Genomic DNA, 14,319 nt, shown 5'->3' on the forward strand with positions numbered 1-14,319 from the left:
TTTTCTCCATTACGGACAGCCACTCGTGGTAGAGCCTTTTTGCAAAAATGCTTTCCGGAATGTTTTTTAGAAAATCCTTACACAGAGGAAAAACAAATGTGTTAAGGCATTATTCTCATATCAAGTATATGCCAGAGAAGCCAGAAATAATATAACTTGTTTCAAAGTTTAGTGAAGTCCTCCCTTCCACGAACTACACAGAATTCTGTGCCAATTCACCACTGACTTTTCAACAAAGAAATGAATGCTTTCATTTTTTTTTCCAAATAAACCCGTAGGAATAACTAAAGTCAGAATAACTGTGGGAAAGCTAAAGGACTCTCTATTTGGGTGGAACCTCCTCTGTGTACACATTTTAGCAGACTTGTACGACATCCTATGTTCTGGTGTTAAGGTGGTCTTCATGCCATCAGTATATGATATGGGAATGTTAAAAGAGCAAGTTTGAATCCACTTTACTGTTTACTCTTTTTCTGTTCTGTTCCATTAGCTTCAAAACCAGTTCCTCTTCTGTATCCCTCCATTGTATAACTATGAATGCACTCCTCTAAAATTGTTAGTGATGTAAGTTACTAACTACACTGGTGATTATATCCTTGGTGATTATCCCTTTTTATGATCATGTTGTTTCTGACCCTCACCTGCGAGTCCCCCTCCCTACATTACCTTAGGAGATTGTAGATTGTATTTTTTTGTGAAAATGAATTACTAAGTGCTCTTGTGATCATAGCCTAATAAACTGAGTAACACACCTCACTCTCTGTTGCTTTCGCTTCTGGAAAAATGCATGCTTGACCCCTGGAAAAGTTTTGCCTTCTAAAATTCAGAGCCTCACTCAATTCAGGGTTGCACTCAGAAACTTCATTTTAAGACACTGGGGCAGTTGCCAGCCGGCTCTTCAATAAAAGTTCTCCTCTTTAATTTGACTTGTCTGGTGGTGTGGTCTGTGAGGGGACTCCTGGACATAACATTATACAGATTCCAGGGAGGTTCTCCAGACACTGACACTGCCGATACTCAGGCGGCCTCCAGGGTGAGCTTTCGTTAGAAGCCCCCTGGAAACTTTCCAGGGACCCTATAGTACCCAGTGCCCTCAGGAGAAAAGCTGACAATCACTCATAAATTCTGCCAAAGTCCACCTATGGAGGGAAGAAATTTAAACACCTATATCTGCCTAGTGTCTGCAAACATGAGTGTAACAACTTGTTGTGTACATTTCTTGTTGTGCTTATTTGTTCTTGTAGACCACTGTGATAATATATAACTGTTTGTTGTATTTGTTTGTTGTGAGTTGTGTAGGGCCTTTAGGAACCTCTGAGGGAAAGCCAAAGGGGATGGAGCTGTGGACAGGAACCCCAGGTTGCTGGGCTATTGGCCTGTCAGAGACTGTCAGAAGCATGTGTCAGTAGAGCATCCCACCCCTCAAAATGCTAGAAGAAGAACCAATGGTGAGTTTTAGCCCAGCGAAAGACAGCAAGACATTTCTGCTGCTGAGACATCATTGCTGTGGCCTCAGTCCACGGGGAAATTGGGGTTCAGAGGGCAGGTGAAAAGGGACTTTGATTTCTACCCTCAAGAATGATGCCTGAGGTTGGTCCTGTAATCCTGTGAGACAGTAACCTCATACTCCCGGGCTTTGGGCCTGTCAGAAGCAGGAACCATGGGTTACTGAGCTATTGGGCCACTGGGGGCTCCCACAGAACACTGGGATGCTGATGGGGACCCCTAGCCACAGTTACACAAAAGTACATATTTTAGTTCATTCCTGTTCCATTTATGTCTTATGCATTTAGTTAATATATTTTAGTTTGTACTTTTGCTTTTTTACAACATAGTGTTTTCATCACCAAAACCAGACTCACCCCTAAGCTGTCTTTTCAAACATTTGAAGGATATTTTTCCACAGACAGAGTTCTCCAAGGAACACCTTAGGACCCTTTGTGAACTTGAGTGATGAGCTTTTAATGTGGGATGCCCCCCTATTCATTCACAGGTGCTTTTGAGCCTTTTCTCTAACAAGTTTAGAAAACAGCCTCAGAGAATCTAGTCAAGATGACTGGTGGAGATGGATGAGACCACCTTGGGAGGGAGAGTTCAGATGCACCTGATGGTTTCTGCTAATCCGCCAGGTCCCCTTGATGAGTCTTCAGGGAATCAAACACAGGGAGGAACTGGCATGCAGGAACAGGCACCTGTACAGGCAGACGTCTAAGACAAGGTAAGATCCATCTGGGATTCCCACAATTTGGTTGGAAGTGGGGGGTCTGATCAACCTCTGAGTCTGTTGAGTGGTGTACGAGTGTGTGTATTGGTTCTGAGCGTATAGAAATGTGAGAGTAAGTGTGGACTAATAGACATAGTTCATGTCAGGCCCTTGTCTGTCTTGTTGTTTTATGTCATTTGTTCAGGGTTCATGGGAAAATTGGTCTCGGCCTGAAACAAACAAACAAACAAACAGGAGACATTTGTGAGTGGATTGCAGATCTTTTCATTCAAGGGATCCTTCAAGACTTTGCTCCTTCTGAGATCTCCTTCTTTACCTACTTGCTCTTATGTGTCCTACAACGCTCATCACTTGGTGTGCCTTTGACCTGGCAATCACTGGTCTCTTCATCCGTATTATTGCTATTTCGCTTGGTAGTGCCCCTCCAGAGTAGTCCTCCAAATGGTGTGTGGCTCTGACTACTTGTTTTATCTCTTTGTGGAGACCTTGTTCATACTTCTGTCCCCACCCAGTGTATTTTTCCCAGCTAGTTCTAATTCTTCTGCATCTCCCTAGCTCATTGATGCCTCATCCTCACCAGACTTTGGGTCCCTCTTTTTTCCATCATCTGGGGAAGACTCTTCCATCATAGCAGTAGCTCTTGACATGAGGTCCTCTCTTTTTCCTAGTCTAGGGAGGTCTCTATTGCAGGAAGTGATGACACTCTTGAACTACATAAAGACCCTGGAGACTTGTCTGTTCCATTCTCCCACTATTCAGAGTTATTACTCAGAGTGTCTTTCCTTCCAGGATTCTCACTCTTAGCATTTGCCCCATTGTGGTACTCTTGGTTCCCATCAGTCAAGAGAAAGGAATTGTGTAGTTTTTATAATATTATTATCCCCTGTTGGCTCCAAAATTTCCATCCTGTTGACTTCTTAGTACATGTATTTTGTCATCCTATCACATTTCCTGTAAGCCTTCATTCTTATGCAGGCAACAGGGTTGTTGCCGGAATGGCAATGATGACTGGTTAGAAATTCAGACATTAAAAGGAGTTCTGATTCCTTTCACTGCCTATAAAGACTAGCCCACTCCTTTTAATTGACACCTGCTATTAAAGGTGCCATTAAAGGACAAGAGTAGGCCACTCAACGTCAAGTGAGAATCTAAGGTATTTCAAAAAACATCAATGTCCTCATGTCACTCTAGTATTATACTTTTATTCTTGTCAGAGAAGTAATAAGAAAAAAAATAGATCGATTCCAAGGCATTCCCTGTTCTATCGTATCTTCCACTAGACATGTGCCTGGATGATTGTGATTCAGGCTTATTGTCATAACACGTAACCACTTGGGGGTTAGGCTATTGAGTTTTCTAATTCCAAACTAATTTGAACTATTGCACCCATTTTAAAAGTCAGATAGAGAAGAGGAAAATTTGTGATTTCAAATAGGGCAATTCTTTTAAAAACCTCCATAGAGAAAATACTCATGATTGCTCTTGAAGAACAACATTAAATCTTACAACTATCCTTGAATGAAAATAACTTGGAACCATCTTAACTAACTCTGCCACAGTTGGAATAACAACTTAGGAGAGGTTCTGAATTGCAGTCATGAACCCCCAGCACATGACTAAACATCTCTTGTCTTTCAAAGCAGAACCTAGGCCTCAGAAGAATTTCACAATTCATTTGAGCTGAGATTTCACAGGACTAAAGATAAATGTCTCCTGAAAAGTCAGATATATCCAAGTTAGCAAATATCAAGCAATTTTTGTCCAATCACACTGGGAAGACTTATACTTCTATTTCAGTAAAACCAGAAGACTATGTTAATTAGTTGCATGTAAGCAGTCCAATTTCTACAGATAATCAAGACATTGAATCCCATCATCACAAAATTGTATTCATGATTTGTGTACAAATGACTTAATGAAAAAAAAAAACATGAGTGAAAAATTAAAAGAATACTTAAGTACCATTTCAAAACAGACTTTAAAATAAGAAAACAGAAGTTTACAAAGTTGTGGTGAAAAATATGTCCCTTTTCACAACCACTTAGAGAAAATGGGTGTAAAACGCAGTTGTACAATAAAACTTCAATTACCCAAAATCCATTTAAGCAGATTCTTCAATCATTATGATTCTTTTTTTTTTGCCCCTTTAAAAAAAATAATATTCTTGTCATTCAAATCACAATTTAGCACTTAAAATACCATTGTTCTTTGCAATAGCCTCAGCAATTTAGTACATTTTAAGAAGTGTATTTTTATGAAAAACAGTATGCTGAGAAGATAGTTTGAGACAGCCTGATTTTCTTAAAAAAAGAGATGGAAGAAAACCTAATTTCATGAAGAATATTTATAATGCCAATGTACATGCACAATATGCATATCCTTGGCATATATAATTTGCTTAAAGGACAATGTATGTCTGTATTATATTCCAGGATGGAAGAATAAGTACAAACCCTTTGCAAAACTGAATACATGACAATAAATCAAGTTCTCCATTTTTTTGAGTGACATTTATTTGAAAATGTCTAAATGAGGATTTGTTGAAGAAGAGACATGGCCCATGTATGAAGAAATGTGATTGATCGTAAAGTCATGAAGTAAGATTGTCAAACAAGAGGGCCACTCTGCTGAACTAGAGGTAGGCAAGATTCATTGTCATCATGTTTCCCTGAGATTCAGGCTGAGGGCTGGTCTCTACCACTGGCTCTAGTTGATTCCAATCCTTTGGGAGATGAAGGCCTAAGAAAGTCCTGTAGAAGCTATTTCCAGGGACAGAAGCTGTGCTAAAAGCTGATTTTAGGTCTAGGTTTTCAAAAAATAAATACATGATCAACTTTTAATCTTCTAAAACAAACAAACTTTCAACTCCAAATCCGATATCCAGGTAAACTGAGTTTCATTTATGATGGAGAAAATAAATACTTTAATGACATTCACATGTTGAAGAAATTTGCCATAACCAAACCAGCTCTTCAGGATATTCCCAGCACTATCCTCCATAATGACCAGCCCATTCCTGTACCACAAAAGTAAACTCATTCAGAAACTTTTGATCAGACTCCAACTTCCACAGTGGTGAAAGGATTAAAAATGTCTATTGGACTTTTGAAAAACTCAATACCCAAAATTTTACCAGACTTATCAATATTCTCCATTAATGTGAATGGCTTAAACTGTCCTCTAAAGAGGCAAAGGTTGGCTGACTGAATACAAAACTCAGGCCAGATATTTGCTGCATACAAGAATCACATCTTACCTTAAAAGATAAATATAGACTCAGGGTGAAAGGATGGTCATCCATATTTCAGGCAAATGGTAATCAGAAAAAAGCAGGTGTTGCAATTCTATTAGCAGATACAATAGGCTTTAAACCAACAAATGTAAGGAAGGATAAGAATGGTCACTTCATATTTGTTAAGGGTAATACTCAATATGATGAGATTTCAATTATTAATATTTAAGCAACCAACCAGAATGCGCCTCAACTTATAAGTGAAACACTAACAGACATGAGCAACTTGATTTCCTCCAGCTCTATAACGTTGGAGATTTCAACACTCTTTTGACATTGTTGGATAGTTCCTCCAATAAGAAGCTGAGCAAAGAAATTTTAAAATTAAACCTAACCAACATTTGGATTTAGCAGACATCTACAAATATTTCATCACAACATAGCTGAATACACATACTTCTCATCAGCCCACGAAACATACTCCAAAATTGATCACATCTTAGGTCACAAGTCTAACCTCAGTAAATTTAAAGGAATAGAAATTATTCTTTGCATCTTCTCAGACCACCATGGAATAACAGTTGAACTCAGTAACAGCAGGAATCTGCATATTCATACAAAAACATGGAAGTTAAATAACCTTATGCTGAATGATAGCTGGGTCATAGATGAGATTAAGAAGGATAACCTGAAATTTTTAAAACAAATGACAATGAAGACACAAATTATCAGAACCTCTGGAATGCTGCAAAGGCATTCCTAAGAGGGAAATTTATAGCACTGCGAGCTTTCCCCAAGAGAGCGAAAAGAGAGGAAGTTAATAACTTAATGAGACATCTCAAATAACTGGAAAAGGAAGAACATTCCAACCCATAACCCAGTAGAAGAAAAGAAATAACCAAAATTAGAGCAGAATTAAATGAAATTGAAAAAAAAAAAGAATTATAAACAGATCAATAAATCAAAAAGTTGTTTTTTTGAAAATGTCAATAAAACAGATAAACCTTTGACTAACCTAACCAGGAAGAAAAGAGTAAAATCTCTAATTTCATTAATCAGAAATGACTAAGAGGAAATAACAATAGACTCCTCAGAAATTCAAAAAATCCTTAATGAATATTACAAGAAACTTTATTCTCAGAAGTATGAAAATATGAAGCAAATTGAAAAATACTTGGAAGCACCTCACCTTGCACAATTTAGCCAGAATGAAGTGGAAATGTTGAACAGCCCTATATCAAGTTCTGAAATAGCATCAACCATACAACATCTCCCTAAAATGAAAAGCCCGGGACCAGATGGCTTCACATCAAAATTCTACCAAACCTTTAAAGAGGAAGTAGTATCTATATTACTCATCCTGTTCCAAAATATAGAAAAAGAATGAAGACTACCCAACACGTTCTATGAAGCAAACATCACCCTGATCCCCAAGCCAGAAGAAGACCCAACAAGAAAAGAAAATTATAGACCAATATCACTAATAAATATAGATGCAAAAATATTCAACAAGATCCTAACAAACAGAATCCAGCAACACATCTAACAAATTATACATCATGATCAATTTGCTTTTCTCCCAGGGTCTCAAGGATGGTTCAATATACGGAAAACTATAAGTATAATTCAGCACATTAAACAAATTAAAAAAGAAAGAACATATAATTCTCTCAATTGATGCAGAAAAGCTTTAGATAATATCCAGCATTCCTTCATGATCAGAACACTTAAGAAAATTAGAAAGGGGAAAGGGAGGGGAGGGAGGGGGGAGGGAGGGGGAAGGAGGGGCATTAATGGGATTACACCTGCGGTGCATCTTACAGGGGTATTTGTAAATCCTAGTAAATGTGGAATGTAAAGGTCCATTTTCTTAGCAAAATAACTAAGAAAATGCTACAAAAGCTATGTTAACTAATGTGATGAAAATGTGTCAAACGATCTATGAACCAAGTGTATGGTGCCCCATGATCACACTAATGTACACAGCTATGGTTTCATAAAAATAAATAAATAAATAAAAGAAAATTAATATAGCAGGGACATTTCTTAAACTGATAGAGGCCATCTACAGCATACACACAGCCAATATTGTATTGAATGGAGTTAAATTGGAATCATTTCCACTCAGATCAGGAACCAGACAAGGCTACCCATTGTCTCCATTGCTCTTTAACATTGTAATGGAAGTTTAACCATTGCAATTAAGGAAGAAAAGGCAATCAAGGGTATCCATATAGGGTCAGAAGAGATCAAACGTTTTCTCTTTGCAGATGATATGATTGTCTATATGGAAAACTCCAGGATTCTAGTACAAAACACTTAGAAATAATGAAGGAATACAGGAGTGTCTCAGATTACAAAATTAACATTCATAAATCAGTAGCTTTTATATATACGAACAATAGTCAAGATGAAAAAACAGTTAAGTACTCTATTCCATTCACAGTAGTGCCAAAGAAGATGAAATATTTGGGAGTTTATCTAACAAAGGACGTGAAAGATCTCTATAAAGAGAACTATGAAACTCTAAGAAAATAAATAGCCGAAAATGTTAACAAATGGAAAAACATACCAGGCTCCTGGCTGGGAAGAATCAACATTGTTAAAATGTCCATACTACCCAAAGCAATATACAATTTTAATGCAATAACTATTAAAGCTACATTATCATACTTTAAAGACCTTGAAAAAAATAATACTTAATTTTATATGGAATCAGAAAAAAACCTCGAATAGCCAAGACGTTAATCAGAAATAAAAACAAAGCATGAGGACTCATGCTACCGGACCTCAGACTATACTATAAATCGATAGTGATCAAAACAGCATGGAACTGGCACAAAAACAGAGAGGTAAATGTATGGAACAGAATAGAGAACCAAGAGATGAACCCAGCTACTTAGCATTATTTGATCTTTGAAAAGGCAATTAAAAACATTTAGTGGGGAAAAGATTCCCTGTTTAACAAATGGTGCTGGGTGAACTAGCTGGCAGCCTGTAGAAGACTGAAAGTGGACCCACACCTTTCACCATTAACTAAGACAGACTCTCACTGGATTAAAGATTAAAACTTAAGACATGAAACTATAAAAATACTAGAAGAGAGTGCAGGGAAAACTTTTGAAGAAATCTGTCTGGGTGAGTATTTTATGAGGAGGACACCCCGGGCATTTGAAGAAGATACAGAAATACACTACTGGGACCTGATCAAACTAAAAAGCTTCTGCAAAGCCAAGAACACAGTAAGTAAAGCAAGCAGACAGCCCTCAGAATAGGAGAAGATATTTGCTTGTTGTGTTTTCTACAACGGTTTAATAACCAGAATCCACAGTGAACTCAAACGTATAAGCAAGAAAAGAACAAGTGATCCCATCACAGGCCTGGCAAGGGACTTGAAGAGAAACTTCTCTGAAGAAGACAGGCACACGGCCTACAGACATATGAAAAAATGCTTATCATCCTTAATCATCAGAAAAATGCAAATCAAAACTACTTTGAGATATCATCTAACTCCAGTAAGATTATCCCATATCACAAAATCCCAAGACCAGAGATGTGGGCATGGATGTGGAGAAAGGGAACACTTCTGCATTCCTGGTGGGAGTGCAAATTAATACATTCCTTTTGGAAAGATGTTTGGAGAACACTTAGAGATCTAAAAATAGATCTGCCATTCAATCCTATAATTCCTCTACCAGGCATATACCCAGAAGACCAAAAATCACATCATAACAAAGATATCTATACCAGAATGTTTATTGCAGCCCAATTCATAATTGCTAAGTCATGGAAAAAGCCCAAGTGCCCATCGATCCACGAATGGATTAATAAATTGTGGTATATGTACACCATGGAATATTATGCAGCCTTAAAGAAAGATGGAGACTTTACTTCTTTCATGTTTACATGGATGGAGCTGGAACATATTCTTCTTAATAAAGTATCTCAAGAATGGAAGAAAAAGTATCCAATGTACTTAGCCCTACTATGAAACTAATTTATGGCTTTCATATGAAAGCTATAACCCAGTTATAGACTAAGAATATAGGGAAGGGGAAGAGAGTGGGATGGGAAGGGGAGGATTTGTGGAGGGAGGGTGATTGGTGGGATTACACCTATTACAAGGGTACATCTGAACCTTAGTAAATGAAGAATATAAATGTCTTAACGCAATAACTAAGAAAATGCCAGGAAGACTATGTTAACCAGTGTCATGAAGACATGTCAAATGGTCTATAAAACCAGTGTATGGTGTTCCATGATCACATTAATGTACACAGCTATGATTTAACAATAAAAAATAAAACTAAATAAAAAATAAACCAAAAAATAAATATATGGCACTTCTGAGTTTGTGGGGCAGAATGATTAAGTCCCAACTCTAATTATGAGGTTATAAAGTTTTCACTAATCATGATTGACGCAAAAGAACCGTATAGAATACGAAATGTCATAAAGGTAAAAGAAAACCCAAATGTTCAAATCATTCTGACTCAGCAGTCAAGGGAAAAAGAAACAGGGGAGAAAGTATGAAGAAGATATTTGCATGATAACTATGTACATGAAAGAAATTGTCAGTGATCTCAGCAATTTTTGGCTTGTGTTGGTAGAAGAATATTTCTGTATTAAGGTACAATTCTGTATCTATTTTCAAAAGTTTCACCCAAGGGTGGCGCCTGTGGCTCAGTGAGCTGTGCTCCAGCCCCATATGCCGAGGGTGGCGGGTTCAAACCCAGCCCCGGCCAAACTGCAACAAAAAAATAGCTGGGCGTTGTGGCGTGCGCCTGTAGTCCCAGCTGCTGGGGAGGCTGAGGCAAGAGAATCGGGTAAGCCCAAGAGTTAGAGGTTGCTGTGAGCCGTGTGATGCCACGGCACTCTACCCCAGGGCAGTACACAACACAAAGTTCCTTGAAATTATGGCCACCTGTTCTGATTTGGGCATCTGGAATGCATTACTATTCCTGTTAGATGTAATTGAGAGGAACAAGAAAATTTAGTGCCAAACAGAGCAGGAAAGTGGACTTTAAAATATTTGGCATTTCTTCAACTAACACAAGGCACACTGTCCTGTGACTACAATGCCAGGTCATGTGCCTAATAACAGGTTCTAATCCTACCATTGAAGGTGTGTTCTAGGGGGGGAATTACAGTGCACTAGCCTCTGGATGGGTCCACCACACTGCCAGCCTGCTCTCTGCCTTTCAGCTGGTGGACTGCAGCCATCGCAGGCACCCCTCAGCTGATTGTTCTGGGACCATCACCTCCTAGGTGTTATTAATATCTTGGTGTCAGATGTCAGATCTTCTCACTCGCTCCTCTTCTAGACTGAAAGGCTCCGTGCTTCTTCCAAGGGCATCTCAGCCACCAGCACAAGGTCCTGAGAGAGCAAAGGCCTGAGGGGTGAGGAGAGGACCCGGAGCTCTGTGAACTTTCTGCCACGGCCCCTACTCCCAACCGGAGGTCACGGAAGGAGGTGGCCTGGGCACAGCTGCCTTGAGACCCATCTGTCACCTTACTTTCTGACAGTCTTACTCTGGACTGCTTAGCAGTCAAGAGGGGTCTCTTGAGTCCCCATGAAATTCTCTCTGCTTGCAGACAGCTTACCAAAGCATCTCATTTTTTTACCCATGTGCGATGTTGAATAGTGCCCCCCACTTATCCACCAGGAAGCTGTGAATGTGACCTTTTTTGGAAAAAGGGTCTTCGCAGGTGTAATCAAGTTAAGATGGGTCATACCAGAAAAGGGTGAGCCCTAAATTCAATACAATCGGCGTCCTTACAAGGAGAGGGGCTTTGGGCACAGAGACACACACCAGACATCATAGCACATAAGGAAGGGGGTGATGAAGCTGCAAGCCAAAGAAAGCCAAGGATCGTGGCAAGCATCAGAAGCCAGGCAGAATCAAGGAAGGGTCCTGAGGAGCCTCAGAGAGCTGGGCCCTGCAACCACTTGGGCTCAGACCTCTGGCCTCCGGAACTGTGAGTGAATAAACTCTGTTGTTTACAGCACTGGTGTGTGGTACTTTATTACAGCAGCTCTTGGAGACTTCCACGGCCACAGACCAACTCTAAATGTAAGAAGGAAGAGTCGGCAAAGCACCCCAGTGAGCGAAGACAGCTCTCACATGAGGGAAGCACAGTGACATGTTTTCTGTGAAAGGGGGATGTGGCGAAGGAGGAACAGAGGGCCATTCTGTGTTTCCTTTAAGCAGGTGGCCACGCTTGAGTGGGCCACCGATTGCTTTGCTCAATCCACCTGCAATATATAGATAAGTAATGGAATTTCTCCAAGATAATGAACTGGCTGGCTGTTAGTCTTCAGTCTGAGTTTGGATGTTGCATTTACTCTAGGCATGTATCTGTGTGTACACCTGTGTATGTGCCTCTATGTGTGTGCCTGTGTGTGTGCCTGAGCCTGTGTGTGCGTCTGTGTGTTTGCATAAGTGTGTTAAGTGTGTGCCTGTGTGCAGGCACATCCTCTCAGGTAATCACGAGGAGACCAGACACTGCAAGAGGCTTGGGGAGAAATGAGTCATCAAAGGAGAGGGAATAAGCCAGGGAGACTGAAGGGGAACATCACGGTCAGATCGCAGAACCAGATGTAATTCCCCAGCTGTCTGAGTGCTGCATTTTGAGAACCTATCTGTGCTCACACACTGCTCCCTACTCCATCCCAGTCACCATGGTATATGTGCTTATCAGAGACCTCCTGAAGGCTCAATTCTCTTATGACCAGATGGAAGAAGTCAGAATGGTTGAATGGTACACAATGGCTACTTACCTGGCGGTTCAGATCCCTGCCCCCTATAAATCCTACCAGCCCGGCAAACCAGCAAGAAGAAATATTGACCAGCCCAGAGTTCTGGCATTGGGGAAGATCAGCTCACTCAAACCAGCGCAGTGCTGGGAAAAGCAACATGGAATCTCATAGAACAGCCAAGAGACTTCCAGGGCGAAGCCCGATGGGGAATCTGGGGTGCCAGTCCACAGCCAGGGGTGACGGCATCTCATCTGGTCTCCATCCCTGATACGATGCACAGACGGAGAGAGAAGACGCCAGTGACGGCAGGACAGGAAGCGCCATCCACATGGAGAGCATCTAAGCGGCAATTCCTAAGAGAATACTCCCATTGTCTAAGATCATCTCTTGGAACCAGAAGTCGAGCTTAGAAACTAAACATCTTTGGGTCAAGTGTCTGCCCGAAGCCATTCAGCTATGGGGGACATGGTCATGACTGTTCAGGGGCAAAGGGCCAACTGCTATAGGTAGGCAGCCCTGTCCACAGCCTGCAGAGTCATAGCTGGTGCACGTGAGCAACTAGTGTGAATGCACAACTCAGCCTGCTACGTGAACCTGTCACGATTCTCTGAGCCAGCAGATGCATATACATGAACACAGCCATGTGCATTGAAATATACACACCTCACAGCAATATACACACACTCTACGTAAGTGGGTCGTCACGTACTATGCCCAGCTGCCATCACCAACACACAGCTCAGCACTGTACACGGCTACACTCCCACACTTATGCATGTGTGACTATAGACTACAGTCTTACACACACAACACACACACATACATACACTCAGATCTACAGATACGCAGGCGTAGCCCACGCCTAAGACATATGCACAACAACACAAAAGCTTGTACAAAGAAGCATCTGCCCACATGCAGAAGCTGACATGTACAGGCACTCACACACACACAGGCCCACACGGGGCAGGTTGAGACTGCAGGAGGTTTCATTAGTCCATGTATCTTTTGCCTCTCCCCACAGGTGGCTCTGCCTGGAAGACAGTCGGCTGAGAAGGCAGCTTCTGGGTCTTGTGGGCACAGGGAGCCCCAAGTTCAGTATTGATTTTTGCCTTTCATTCCGCATCAGGACGGGCTCATCAGAGTGAGGTGCCGTCTGCAGGGGGCCCAGCGCCCAGGAAGCCCACAGCCAGCAGGTTGCTGAGAGGAGCAGGCCTCCCTCCGGCTGGGGCAAGGAAGTCTTTGGATGTGAACCTGAGCCCAGCACCCCGTGTCAGGATCTGGATGAGTTTGAAGCATGAAGATGACTGGCGCAGAGTCCTGCGGCAGTCATGGGCTGTCTCTGGACTCCCACTTCCCAGCCTGCATCCCCCGCCATCTTCCTGCTCACGTGCTTGCATGCCCGTCCTTGGGCTGCTCTCTCACCCCCGCACACTCCCACCTGCAGAAGTGCAGTGGCCCTCAGAGTGCAGGAGGACAGGGCAGCACAGCAGGCCAGCAGTGGGGGAGGACAGGGAAGGCAGCAGAGAGATCCTGGTACCACTGACCCTCTCCCTGCCCCCCAGCTCCCTGTCCCCCGCTGTAAGTCTAAAATGTGGCTTGCACTTCCAAATGGAAGTTTTAAAAGTGAAAATCAAAGCGCTCCAACAGAAAGCACAAATGTTCAATTACGAGATAAATGGAGCATTTAAGAACACATTACATAACATGATTGGTTAATTGTGCAGGCATTAAATATCCAGAAATGCCAGCGGACCTTTGGCTATGCAATGAGGCGTGGCTGCCTGAGACAAAACAAACTCACAAGGCAACTCAGAGAATCTAGAAAAACAAAGTCCGCCACTTGTCAACTCTGTCTGCAGGAAGGGAGACAAATCCCCACCCTGCCATGCTGAGAGAAGCACCCTACCCCATTACTGCCCACCTTGGCGTCCTCCTCCCACAAACTCCCTCCTAGACAGGGGTTCAGATGGAGGAGGCCCCAGCAAAAAGGCAGGTGCTGCTTTGGACAAGGATATGGCTGCACGCAGCTCTGCGTCACACCGCATGGCAGGCCCTCCTTCCTCATTTGCTCCTCAGGCATCTGACAAACATTGATTAGGC

The sequence above is a fragment of the Nycticebus coucang genome, unplaced genomic scaffold, assembly GCF_027406575.1.
Source record: "Nycticebus coucang isolate mNycCou1 unplaced genomic scaffold, mNycCou1.pri scaffold_67, whole genome shotgun sequence".
Classification (NCBI taxonomy): domain Eukaryota; kingdom Metazoa; phylum Chordata; class Mammalia; order Primates; family Lorisidae; genus Nycticebus; species Nycticebus coucang.